The following is a 13,872-nucleotide window of genomic DNA, read 5'->3' as shown; positions in this document are numbered from 1 at the left end:
TTTTCATCAGTCCTTTTGATGTAGCATTTACTTCCAAAAACATTGAAGTATTTTACAGTAGGAGTCTTACCATACCAAAGTTCATGTGGAGTTTGAGTGTTGTTTACCCAAACATTTGCTTGATTGACAATAGTGATGGCAACGAATGCATCTTCACCCCAGAAGGTTGCAGGGGTTCCAGATTCATCTAGCATAGCACGAGCCATTTGTTGAATAGTTTTGTTCATCCTTTCTACTACTCCATTTTGTTGACGAGTCCTTGTGGTGGAGAGCTACCTTTTTATTCCATGTTGTTCACAAAAGTCAAAGAGTTCGTCTAAGGTAAATTCCCCTCCTCGATCAGATCTGAGGCATTTGATTTTGTGATCTGATTCATTTTCAACCAAAGCTTTGAAGGCTTTGAACTTTTCAAATTCTTCATCTTTATGCTTTAGAAGACCTATCTAACACATTCTAGAAAAATCATCAATAAACAATATAAAGTATTCTTCTCCTCGAGGTGACTTTTTCCTTGATCAACCACATAAATTAGTATGAACAAGTTCAAGAGGCCTACTACTTGACCCTTCCTTTTTGATGAATTTAGATCTGGTTTTCTTACCGAATTGACATGATTTTCATATAGTATTTTTATGAATGTTGATATTTGGAAGATCACAAACAACATAGAATCTGCATGCTTTCCTTATTTGAGAAAAGCTTGGATGTCCCAATCTTCTGTGCCATAGCTAGTTTTCATCATTTTTGCTTAGATAGCATTGTTATTGTCCTCCCTTGAGTATGTATAGGTTTTTTGGAGTCCTTGTCCCTTTAATCATGGTTTCTCCTATATAAAGCTCATGATCAACACATCCATTTGATCGAAACACTACATCATTTCCTTGATCATACATTTGACTGACACTCAATAGGTTATGCTTTAAGCCATCAACATACATAACATTCCCAGCTTTAACTTTTTCTTTCAGGAAAACAGAGCCTTTACCTTTCATGACAGCAGGAGTGTCATTTCCAAACAAGACACTCTTCTCCTTTTTTAAGGCATTATATGAGTGTAGTTTTTCTCTATCACTTGTCATGTGTTTTGAGCATCCACTGTCGATGTACCATTGGTTTGCTTGTCCTTCTGCATACAATGCTATACCACATCTTTCTGTTTGTGGTTCTTTCTTTCCCCATATTTTTGGATTTAATGGAGTTTTCTCTTTTTGAGCTATTGCCGAAATTTACTCCTACATTCAAATTCTTCATGGCCAAAGTTGTTACAGATTGAACATTCTATTTCATTTTCAAGAACAGAAAAGTTATTATAGGAACTTTTCTTGATCCCTGTCACATTCCTTTGATTTCGTGCTTCTCTAGTCATTATAGTTTTGTAAGTAGCACATTGAGCAGCTTTGTGTCCAAAATTATGACATGAGAAACATTGACCATTAAAGAAGTTCCTGCGATTATCAAATCTACTAACCTGTTGATTGTAGTTGAAGTTCCTCCTACTGACCTGTTGATTGATATTGTTTGAAGCAAATTGAGTATGATTTACCTGATGTTGATTGTGTCTTCTATTCATCCTTGAAGTAAATTGAGCCTGATTCACCTGGTGATCTATTTTATGCCTTTGTTGATGATTGTCGAACTGTTCACTGCTCTTTGCTGCATCATGATAACTTTTAGTGGAGGTTGACAGTTTCTGAGATGTTTCTTCAATATATCCATGACCTGTCTTTATCAGAGGAGGGCACTGCACTTTGATAATTTCATTCAAGGTTTCTGATCCTTTAGCAAATCTAAGATTGAGAGCTTTTATTTTCTCAAGATCCTTTCTTAGACCCACAATTTCACATTCTAGCTTTTCATTGTGTTTTTCTCTTTCAACAACTTGGAATGTCAAGGTATCTATAATCATATTCTTTTCTTCTAAACAGATTTTGAGTTTAGAGATTTCTTTAGAAAGGTCATCTTCATCTAAAGCATCCAAAAAATCATCATCTTCATAAGCCATCAAAATTTTGTAGTCATTACTATTTTCATCTTCATCACTATTTGATAACCCATTGCTATCTTCATGAGTATAGTAGCTCCTTTTACTTACACTTTGTTTTCTATTCCATTTTTCATTTTCCTTCCCTTTATCATATTTATCTTTTTGAGGACATTTGGCAGCATAATGACTGACTCTACCATAGGCAAAAATTTTGAAAGGTAGTTTACCTCTGAATCTACCAGAACCCCATTGAAGATTCTTGACAAAGTTCACTTCCTCTTCTTCTTCTGAAATATGTCTTGATTCATTGAGTTCTTTCTTTTCCTTTTGCTGAAGCTTTAAATGTAGCTTCTCTCATATCTGATGGACCTCCTTTTCCCATCTCAAAAGTAGTTAAGATTCCATGAAGCTATGTCATAGTAATAGTATGTAGATCCTGCTTTTCTTCTATGGCAGATACTTTTGATTCAAATTTAGCAGATAAGGATCTTAAGACTTTTTCAACTAAGGTAACTTCCTTTATCTCTTCACTCAAATTCTTCATGCAATTAATAATCTCAGCTATACGTAAGAAGTAACTAGCTACACTTTCATCATTGTGTATCTTGAGAGTTTCATATTGAATTTTGATAGTTTGCAGTTTAGCACGTTTTACCTTAGAGTCTCCTTCATATCTTAGAACAATTTTGTCCCATATTTCTTTGGCTGATTTGAGCTGCATAACTTTGAGAAACTTTGATTGTGACAGACTTCCAAATAATGTATTGACAGCCTTGGCATTGGTTTCATATTGCTTTTTACCTACTGCATTTGTAAGAATGTTGTTGGAAATGTATCTCCTCCTTCCATGATTTCCCAAACATTTGTTCCAAGAGATTGAAGATAGACTATATTTCTTACTTTCCAATAATGAAAGTTGCTCCCATCAAATATTGGCGGTCTGATGGATCCTCCTTCTTGATTACTCATGATGATGTATCTTCCTTCAAGCGATTAAGCTTCTTCTGAAGGACATGCTCCGATACCAATTGTTGGAAATAATGCTGAGAAGGGGGGTGAATCAATATCATCAAACTAACATTTTTTCATTTCCATAATGAGATTCATATATACTACTTCAATTAAAGGAACTCATGTGTACATGCAACTGTGTTAAGTGCAACTAGAGTATAACTAGAAAACTTATGATTCGGTTAATTCTTCATATATTGAGCTTTAATCAATGCATCATAACCATACAAACAGTAACCAGATGCAATAAAATAGAATAGATAATCACACATAATAAACCCACATGAACACCAAGACATAAGGTGGAAACCCAATGTGGGTGGAAACCACCTGCTACAGTCATCCTTGTCATCTTTTAATAATAGGAGAATTATGTTTACAATTTTTGTATTGATGCAGTCTTATACCAGTACGTAGGCTTCTACCTGCAGAAGGCTACAACCTTTTCTCATTCTCCAGCTTCTACTAGAAGGGAGATACAACCCCCTAGCTCTTGTATTAGCTGATATGTTTACTAGTATGTAGGTGTTGGCATACAACAGGTTAAAACCTTCTCTTTTCTTCCAAGGACCACGTTTCATTAATTTTCAAAATTGATCCATCAACAACATCATTCAATCATCAAATATATCTGCATCAATCAAACTCCTTTTGAACCAACCACGACTGAATCAATTAATCACTCTGATCATTAAGAATGTTTTCACTAGAATACAGTAACCAATAACCCAGAACACTACAACAGCAAATAGAAGCAACTAAAACATATTTTATAAGGTATACGCTACTTCCATGTGTTGAACATGCGTGCATACGTGCTTTACTCAAGGTGAACCTGCGTACAGATCTACAAATAAAATTTATGATGTATACATTGTTTTGATATGCAGAACTTGCATGTGTATGTGCCTTTTCTAAGGTGAACCTGCGTACAGATCTATAAATGATGATTTAAGTATTACAACAATTCCATAGTTTAGTCATACCCAAATCATCACATTCACAAACTATAACATGCACCAGTTATTCAGGTAAATGATCAAACCACATAAAGATGATTCTCTTCAAGTCTTAAGATCATGATACATCATTAGATCTTATCCTTCATCAAGCGCTAAGGTTCGTCCTTGGTTCAGATCTAGCAATGCACCATAACCCAATAACCTGCATACTAGATCTCACCCTTCATCAGATATTCAATACTTGAGTACTTTGGCCTAATGATCTTCTCCTCCTTTTATAGTTTTAGGCCTTTCTCAATAGCATGGACCGAAACCATTTAGGATCAATACCAAGGCCCAAATTCCTAGGATCAATACCTTGGATCAAATACCTTGGACCAATACCATGGACCAAATACTTAGGACCAAAAGTTTAGTTTTTCAAGGTATACGTGCCTTTCCTTCTGTGAATGTGCATGTGTATGTATATGTGCCTTGAATATAGTGAACCCACGTGCACACACGACTTAGCCAATGGTGAACCTGCGTATACCTTTCTTTCTCCATTTTGTGAAGTCTAATCTGTAACTCTGTGTTGTTAAACTACTGCACTGTTATCTATCATATGAGTGAGTTTCCATCAAGGTCAACACATGTGTCATAATGCCAACACAAGGCATTGTCAACCCCATCAAAGTAGAAGAATTACCCTGTCAGGTAGGACTTGGGTATGTTAGAAAGGAAGTTGGGGAATGCGCCAAGAAAGATGGCGAACCAACAACAACATATGATGAGCAAACCTCATAAGTTATTTCCAAATCGACAGAGGAGGTAAAGGATGTTGATTTCCTTTCGGTTTGGTATTCACATAGTATGATTTATGTTGGAAATGTGGAGATCCGAATTATAGGGACAAACATGAGGCTCCTTACAAGGATGAGGCACAAGGAGGAAAAAGAACTTGGTGTCAATAACCAAGGCATAACTCAACCATTGGAGGTTGTGAAGAGACCTCAATTTGCAAGCTCGAGATACACCAAAGGAGAATGCTCGAAGGTGTCAGATTCTTTTGAGACGTCATCGAAGTCATTGAGGAAAGAGAATGATGGGAACACATCCCATCATCCCATGATAGTTTCCATTGCAAGGAAAGAGATGAGGCAAGCTCTTATTGCCATACTTACACCAAATACGGCAAGTAAAGGTATAACCACTTTCAACATTCGAATGTTCATTTTGATTGTGATCATGTTTTTAATGATGAACATAAAACATGGCATTGAAATACATGTACCTTCTATGGATTACATAACCATAAATTTTCGAAGTTTTGGAAAAGAATGGCAACATACAAAAGGATGAGGCATGAAAGAGCCTCTCAACAGCAAGTAAAGAAACATGTTAAATAGATTTGGAGGAAGAAGACCTATTGCAGCCATTGCGATCGAAGTGGCCATCAAAGAGCAACTTGTTGGAGGCTCCATCTAGGGTAGCACCTTAAAGGCAAAGTGTCGGTTCATGAACCAGGTGAGGCAGTTGTTCGACAAGGAAAACTACCACAAGGAGGCGACCCATTCACAATGATAAGTGAATGGTTTCTAGATATGTTAGCATTTCATGGTCGTGTTTTTGTAAATCATTTATTGCATTTTAAAATGTAAAAGTGATGAGATTTTTTCCATCACTTGTTCAGCAACAATGATGTCTGGTCTTATGCTAAGTCGCATGTTAAACTTTGAAAGTGATGTCGTGTTTCTATCACTTGTCAAAACAATGGTGTTTGGCCTTATGATTGTAAATCTTGTGTTGCAGTGGTGATGTGTTTTCCATCACTTGTTGAAGCAACAATGATATGTTGGCCTGGTTTTCATTGTTGGAGTGTTGCATCCATCTTCATGTAAAATTGACCACCAAGTATGTGTTATAAACTCATGGCAAGTGTGGGATGCTTGGATCAATAGATGGTCATTCAAGTCAAGCATGTAAATTGAAAAACAATGTAGTACAGGTTGTAAATGTTGCAGGTGTTGGCTCATCGCTTAAGGCTCCGAAGAAAAAAGGTGAAGGAGATGGAAGTGAGGCCTTTCAGGACGCTTGTGATGCAAACAGGGTACAAAAAAGTTGTATATTGTTTTTCATCCTTTTTGAGGACCAAAAGCTCCTCAATGGGGAGGATTGATCCAGGTGGCTCCAGGGACACACAAAGGACAAAGAGGGCTTATGAAAGCTCAAAAATCAAAGTGATCATAATGCTCTCGAAACAAGACCAGAGCGTAGATCTCATCGTCATGATCGTGGCAGTGTGAATGGTTCATCAAACCAAGTCCGTATGCAAAAGTTAGAAGCAGTCAAAGTTTGGTTGGCTTTCTGCTAACTAGGCAGGGTTAAGGAGGTCACAATTTGGACAGGACCCGACCACCGGATTCCGGCCAACCTGGGCTAGATTTTGTGCAAATTTGTGGCCTGGTTAATTTGCCTCCTTTGGTCAAAATCTGAATTTTCAAAAAAAGTGTGGTTTGTTATTTAATATATATATATATATATAGAGAGAGAGAGAGATATAAGGGGCAGTGGTGGGCCACCATCCGCACCACCCACGCCTCTCCTTTAACACCATAACCACTATATATAGTGTGGAGCCAGCGGGGATTGAACCCACCTGGCCAACGTGGGCCGACCCCCACTGGGCAACCTCATAAATGAACCATGTACAACAAACCATAAACAATAAATGTGCCCATGTACAAACCAACCTCCGTGCCTTAAGAAACAACGCGCCATTTCCAAGGAGTTAAGAGGGGTTAAGGGCGGGCTGCCCAATGCGGACCCGACCCCAAAAATTTTAATTCGGTTCCAACATAAAACAAATGGTGTATTAAAATGGAGGGGTCGGGGTTTGACCACCCGACCTCCTCCTTACTATTCGGATATTATGCCAATCCACCAAACTGCTTTCATTGGGTACTTTGCCCTCCAAACCTTAAATGAACTTTCATTTGCACAGTTCAGGGAGGAAGGAGGAGGAACCAAGAACATGCATGGAATTCGAGATAGGAGGAGGTTGTGCATGCAATTCGAGGCAAAACTTTGCAGGAGGGCCGAATTTTCACTTTGTCATATTTGGACAAATTTTATATGGTTTCAGCACTTCTCGATGCCACGAATGCAATGGAATTGTCCATTTCTCCATCACAATTCTGCATTTTTTAGCCATTTTTCAGTAGGGGGGTGGAACCATGATCGCTGTGGAAACAGGGAGTAGAACCATGATCCTTGAAATTTTCCTCAGGAGGTAACTTTTATCCATGTCGAAATATAGTCAAGTTTACAGTCGTTTTTCATAGTTTTCTGCAAGGATCACACTGGAAAGGTCAGATTGATGTCTGTAGTTATATATTTCATGTCCACCTCTGGAGCAAAATCTTTGAGGAATCTAGGGGGAATCTAAAAGATTCCTTGAGCCCCAGATTCTCAATTTCTTAGAATCCAGAAATTGGAGTGTCAATTTTGCACTATTCGATGCTGCAAATCTAATGGTGTGTTTAGATTTCTCATTTTCTCATTCTATTCTTCATCCACTCTTCTAAGTGGAATGTAGGTGTTAGCATTCATGTGTGAGCAACCATTTCCATGGGATTGATGTCGTGATATCAATGGCATGAACAGTTTCAACAGTTTGAAATATGCTTCCTCAGATGGCCCCTGGTTGTCAGGTATATGCAGTACGTTCATGTACTTCTTTTGCTATGCATTATGCTACACGGATCCCTATTTGATGTTGATGAGGAATCTTGTTTATTACTTGTTTTTATGATTCTTGCTTGATGTGACGTGAAATCTTCTATGTGATGTACTTGTTGTCATGATTCGTCATGTTATGTTGTATGTTGATGGGATGCTCATGTTGTCGTCATGCATGTTTTGCATTGAGATCCCTTTTATACCATGTTGGCAGGATGCCCATCATGCCTGAGTCTGTGTCATACTGATAGGAGTCTTTCTTGACTGAGAGTTCCTGTAGCAGAACATCTCTTAAAGCCACTCCTACGTGAGGGAATTTTCCTTGTATGATCGTGACATCATCTCTTGTGTACCTCATCACTATTGAAAGCACTTAATGCAGCGCCCTACACCATCTTAACACTGGGGCTCGGAGACATAGTCCCTCCTGGACGAACTCTGTTATCAATGGCTTATGTTTTCATCTGTTGATGATTGACATGCTGCTCTTCTTTACAGTATGCAGATGTATTCATTTATTTTCTTTTAAAAATTCAATTTAACACATGACGAAAGTAAAAGGTCTTGGAAGGGGTCCTTTGTCACACCTGGACCTGGATCAAGCCTAGAGAAGGAATTGACACTAAATGAACCTCTAAGTCAGACTAAGGAGTAACTATGGGCCAATACCATTGACTCTGTCAAGGATATTTGGCCATCCATCCAGGTTTTTCTGAGAAAATTGATTTGATAAAGTAGGTTATAGAATCCATTCAGAGGATTAAGGAAAAACTTGGAGACACGCTAGAGGAAGCTACAAGGACCATTCACTTCCTCAACTCCAAGAACAAGTATGAGCTGCAAGAATTGGATATACATGACAGAATAGGTACAATTTTGGAAGTTAAAAGAGTCCTCATCAAGAGGAATTTGATGTTGAAGTTGGAGAATAGCTGCCAAACCATGCAACTCGCAATTGACAGAGTCATGGTTAAGTTTGAAATTTTGAGGCAAAAGGGCTTACCAAATCCCTTAGTAATATATGATAAGCTAATGACACACAAATATTATAATAAAAATATTAGGGAGGTGGCAAAAGATCAAGTGAACACTTCATCCAAGAAGGGAATACCAACCGGAAAAATATTGTATCAAAATTTTGAAAATTTGTTTTACCTCCAGCATGAGGTAAAACACCTTTTTGTTAATAAGCTAAATTTTGCCAATTATACAGAGGCAGATGAAATACACAGAAAAATGCTCAATATCCAATTACCAGATGCTGATACATGGGAGAAGCTAAATGATTTACAATAGAAATACATAGTAAAAATATGAAATGTACAGTAAAAGTAAAAGAGCACAGTAAAATGATATTGACAGGACATCAAGGTCAAAGTGTATCAGATGACAGGTCAAAGTAAATATAACATTTAGTGTAAAAGACCAAACAACAAAGAAAATTAAAGGGAAAAAGGTCAAATATTAGAAGCCAGCAGAACCTAAATAATAGGGACAGTAAATAGCAGCTCAATATCTGTCTTTATCTTCTTGCATGAAGATATTTCTTTCTCCTAGATTAGTTCCCAAGACAGTTTGGGATATTTTGTATAATATTTTTGTATAAGTACTTCATAATTAGAAGTATTGGGGTGGATTTCTATATATTTGTAGATTTATTTTCATCTTAAACCCAAGGGTTACTGTACCAATTTTCAAGTCAACGGACTGGAGCAAGTAATAAAAAGATTGCACTACAAGATTCATGAGATGAGCTATTGTAGTGAAGTATCTTGTTTGTCTGATTTTGTTACTTTATTATGTGTTTCACAAACTTAAATGTTATCTAAATTTGAATGAATTAATTGGAAATTTAACTCAAAATTTGTTTAAATACACTTCATTTTTCGTAGTTAATCATTTATATGTTTTCCTCTGATATCTGAATTTGAGAACTCTTAATTGCTCTCCCATCATGGTTGAACTCTTTCAATTCTCTTCATAATACAGTGTAAGGAACCCTTAATTGTTCCCTGGATATGATTAGAAACCGTTTCACCATCAAGCCTTTGATATCTATAGTAACTCCTCTATCTTTCCCTGTAGACACTGTTTTTAAGACTTGATCCAGTCTTGTTTGTCTAGCATTTGACCCCATAGCCCAATGGTAAAAGAAAACTTCTTTTCACCCAAGTAAGTGATCCCAGCACCCAATTTCAAATCAAAATCCCAAGTAGAATCATATCTAGCCTAAAATCAAATAACTAAACAAAGTTAAATTGAAAAGAGAGAGCCCTCTCTGAGATTGGGAAGGCTAGAGCCTGATCTCCAAAGTTGGTTTTTGGTTACCTCTATCATTTCTTTTTTCTGAAAAAACTTAGATGAAATTTTGGAGTGATAACATAATTTGCGACCATACTGGGGACTTCGATCCTTTGTCAAATAATACTTTAAGGAAACCTTAAATTTCATCTTGAGCCCCTTAATGTCATTTTATAAGTTGTTCTTGAAAGGTTTCGTAAAAACAATTAAAAAATTAAAATTTTGGCTCCCAAGAAGACTCACTATACCAGGAACAATGTAAACTTTGAAACGGGAACTATAAACTCAAAATGGGAACTCTGGCCAAAAAACCCCGAAAAAACTTCAAAAACAATGCTAAAAACGAAAAGTGTTGATGTCGGAATAACACCTTTTTTTTCCAGGGTAAATTTTCAACATGTTTTAAAAATGGCGGTAAAAACCAATTTTTTGTGCAAAAATTATCCAAAAAATACCCTCAAAACGAAGTGCTGATGTTTGAATAACATTTTTTTTTTTTCTCTCAATGGTAAATTTTGTGCAGAAAACACCCTCAAAACGAAAAGTGTTGATGCTCGGATAACAAATTATTTTTCAAGGGTAAAATTTCAACATTTCAAAATAATAGCATAAAATATCTTATCATGACCCCGAAAAAAATTAAAATTTCATATAGAAAAAATAAATAAATAAAAAAAAAATAAAAAATAAAAATAAAAAAGTTAAAACAATGAAAAAACACAAAACAAAAAAAATAAAAATAAAGATAACAAAACATAAATAAAAATATATACTAAAAACAAAACATAAAATAAAATTTAAAAAAAAAACAAACATGAAAAATAAAAATCAATCGTAAAAATCGAAATAAAAAACAAAATTAACCAATAAAAAATAAGATTTAAAAAACTAGAAAAAAATTACAAATTATAAACAAATAAATAGTAAATAAAACATATTAAAAAAAAAAAACTAAAAAAACTAAAAACTAAAAAAAACAAATATGTAAACTAAAAAAAATTGGGAAAAGAAAAAAATATACACTAAAAAAAACTCTAAAATTAAGTCGGTAAAAATAGAAAAATTAACAAAAAACTAAAAAAAAAAAAATGAAAATTAAAAACAAACTAGATTTAAAAAAAAATGGAAAATTAACAAAAAAAAAAAATTAGAAACTAGTGAAATTAAAATTAAAATGATGATTACTTAAAAAATAAATGTAATATATATATATATATATATATATATATATGATTAAGTAGGTAAAAATAGAAAGATTAGAAAAATCATTAGCAAAAACTAGCAAAAAAAAATTTAAAGTTCAAAACAAACTAAATTAAACAAAATTAGAAAATTAACAAAAAAAAAAAAAAAAAAACTAGTAAAATTAGTATTAAAAGCATTTAAAAAAAAACAAAAAAAAGACAAAAATAAGCTCAAATTATTAAAAAAAAAAAAAAAAAAATTAAAAACATGTCTTTTCCAATTAAAAATAAAATAAAATTAAATTAAAAAACATTTTAAACTTAAAACAAAATGTGTTTTTGATTTTCAAAAATAAAAATAAATTTTTTTTTATTAAATTTTCATTACTTATTTAAAAACAAACCAAAAAAAACATTAAATTTTTTTAATATAAATTATTATATTTTAATTTAATAAACAACTTTAATAAAACTTAAGTTTTAAATCATTATAATAAGAATTAAATTATTAAACAAACTTATCAAATAATTTTAATTAAAAAAAAAAAATTAATGTTTGTTTTTTTTTAAACGATTTTTTTTTTTAATTAAATAAAATATATATTAAATTTTATTAAAAATTAAACTATTAAAAAAATTTAACAAAAATTTTTAATAAGAATTAAATTTTAATTTTTTTTTAAACTTTGATTTTATAAAAAATAAAAATAAAAAATAAAAAAAATTAATTAGCGTGCGCCCCCGGCCGCGCCACCCCCGGGCGGCTGGCGGGCCCTGGGGTGACTCCCGGAATCGCCCTAGGGTCAGCCAGCCGCCCGGGGGTGGCGCGGTCAGGGCGGGGGGTCTGCGAGTAGACCCCATGCCCCCAGCCGCGCCACTCCCGGGTGGCTGGTTGGCCTGGGGCGATTCCCGGAATCGCCCCAGGGCCTGCCAGCGGCCCGGGGGTGGTGCGACCGGGGCAGGGGTCTGTGTGCGGGCCCTGGGGCGATTCCGGGAATCGCCCTAGGGCCCGCCAGAGGCCCAGGGGTGGCGCGGCCGGGGCCGGGGGATGGAGGTGGCGCGCTCGGGGGCGCACGCTAATTTTTATTTTTTTTATTTTTTATAAAATCAAAGTTTAAAAAAAAATTAATAATTGTTATTAAAATTTTTTGTTAAATTCTTTTAATAGTTTAATTTTTAATAAAATTTAATATATATTTTTTAATTAAAAAAAAAATCGTTTAAAATAAAAAACAAACATTAAATTTTTTTTAATCAAAATTATTTGATAAGTTTTTTTAATAATTTAACTCTTATTATAATGATTTAAAATTTAAGTTTTATTAAAATTGTTTATTAAATTAAAATTTAATATTTTTTATTAAAAAAATTTAATGATTTTTTTTCTTTATAAAAAACAAAATTTAAAAAAAAAATTAAAATTTAATTTTTATTAAAATTATTTGTTAATTTTTTTTAATAATTTAATTTTAAATAAAAATTCAATATATATTTTTTTCACATAAAAAAAATTCGTTTTCAATTTTTTTTGTTTCAAATAAAAATTGTTTAAATTTTTTTTTTTTTAATAAAAACAAAGATTATAGAGTTTAGGCTTTTGTGATCCATATCAAGTTTACAAAAGATTTTTCGGCGAAAATCACATGAAATATCATTTGTTGACGCGTTTCAAACCAACCAGTGTGGTTCATCGTCAGGACAAGTTGAAGAAATAGATCCAGCTTAGCATATTAAATAGACCGAGCAGAGCCTCCAACGACTAGTTAGCGGTTGGTCAAACTAGTCGTTGGAGGCTCTGCTCGGTCTATTTAACATGCTAAGCTGGATCTGTTTCTTCAACTTGTCCTGACGATTAATCACACTGGTTGGTTCGAAACGCGTTGAAAAATGATATTTCATGTGATTTTCGCCGAAAAATCTTTTGTAAGAACAAAGATTGTTTAAAAAAAAAATATTTATCTATTTTTAAATAAAATATATATCTTTAATAAAAATAATTGCATTTTTTCTTTTTTAATAAAAAATAGGCACTGTTTTGGGGTTTTTTTTATAATTTAAATTTGTTTTTGTGTTCTTTTATATTAATTTTACCAGTTTTTTAATTTTTTTCTGTTAATTTTCTATTTTTTTTTAAACTAGTTTGTTTTTAATTTTTTTCCCAGTTTTTGCTAATGTTTTTTTTAATTTCTTTATTTTTACTTACTTAATTTTATAAATATATATTTTTTTAATTTTTGTTTTTTTTTTTCCAAAGTTTTTGATGGTTTGTGAGATATCCTTTTTTTACATTTTTTTTTAATAATAATTTTACTATTTTTTTAATTTTTTTCATTATTTTTCTATTTCTTTTTTTAAACTAGTTTGTTTTTAATTTTTTTTTTCTTTTCCCTAGTTTTTGCTAATGTTTTTTTTTTTAATTTCTCAATATTTACTTACTTAATTATATATATATATATATATATATATATGTATGTATTTTTTTAATTTCGTTTTCTTTTCCAAATTCTTTTATGGTTTGTGAGATAATTTTTTTTTAACATTTTTTATTTTTTATTTTGGTCTTTTTTACATATATTTTTATATTTTTTTTAGAGACAATTATTTCATTTGGATTGAAAATTTAATTAGCGATGAATAAATATGTAGTATATCGAAAATGTAAAATATCGACCTTCTTCTTTAAATATGCAAATAAATGAAAACCCCACTA

General features: G+C 33.2%; 1 pseudogene; it reads left to right on the top strand.

The window, feature by feature from the left end:
* LOC149187158 (uncharacterized) overlaps positions 1 to 12,242 on the top strand; it is a 47,692-nt pseudogene extending 35,450 nt beyond the window's left edge.
* Positions 12,243 to 13,872: the final 1,630 nt, after the last annotated feature.

The sequence above is a fragment of the Pinus tabuliformis genome, chromosome 3_1 (genome assembly GCF_031772625.1).
Source record: "Pinus tabuliformis cultivar Carrire ecotype Pingquan chromosome 3_1, CPIR1, whole genome shotgun sequence".
Lineage (NCBI taxonomy): Eukaryota > Viridiplantae > Streptophyta > Pinopsida > Pinales > Pinaceae > Pinus > Pinus tabuliformis.
Note: the sequence above shows the minus strand (reverse complement) of the source record. Positions and strands in the feature narration are given on the sequence as shown.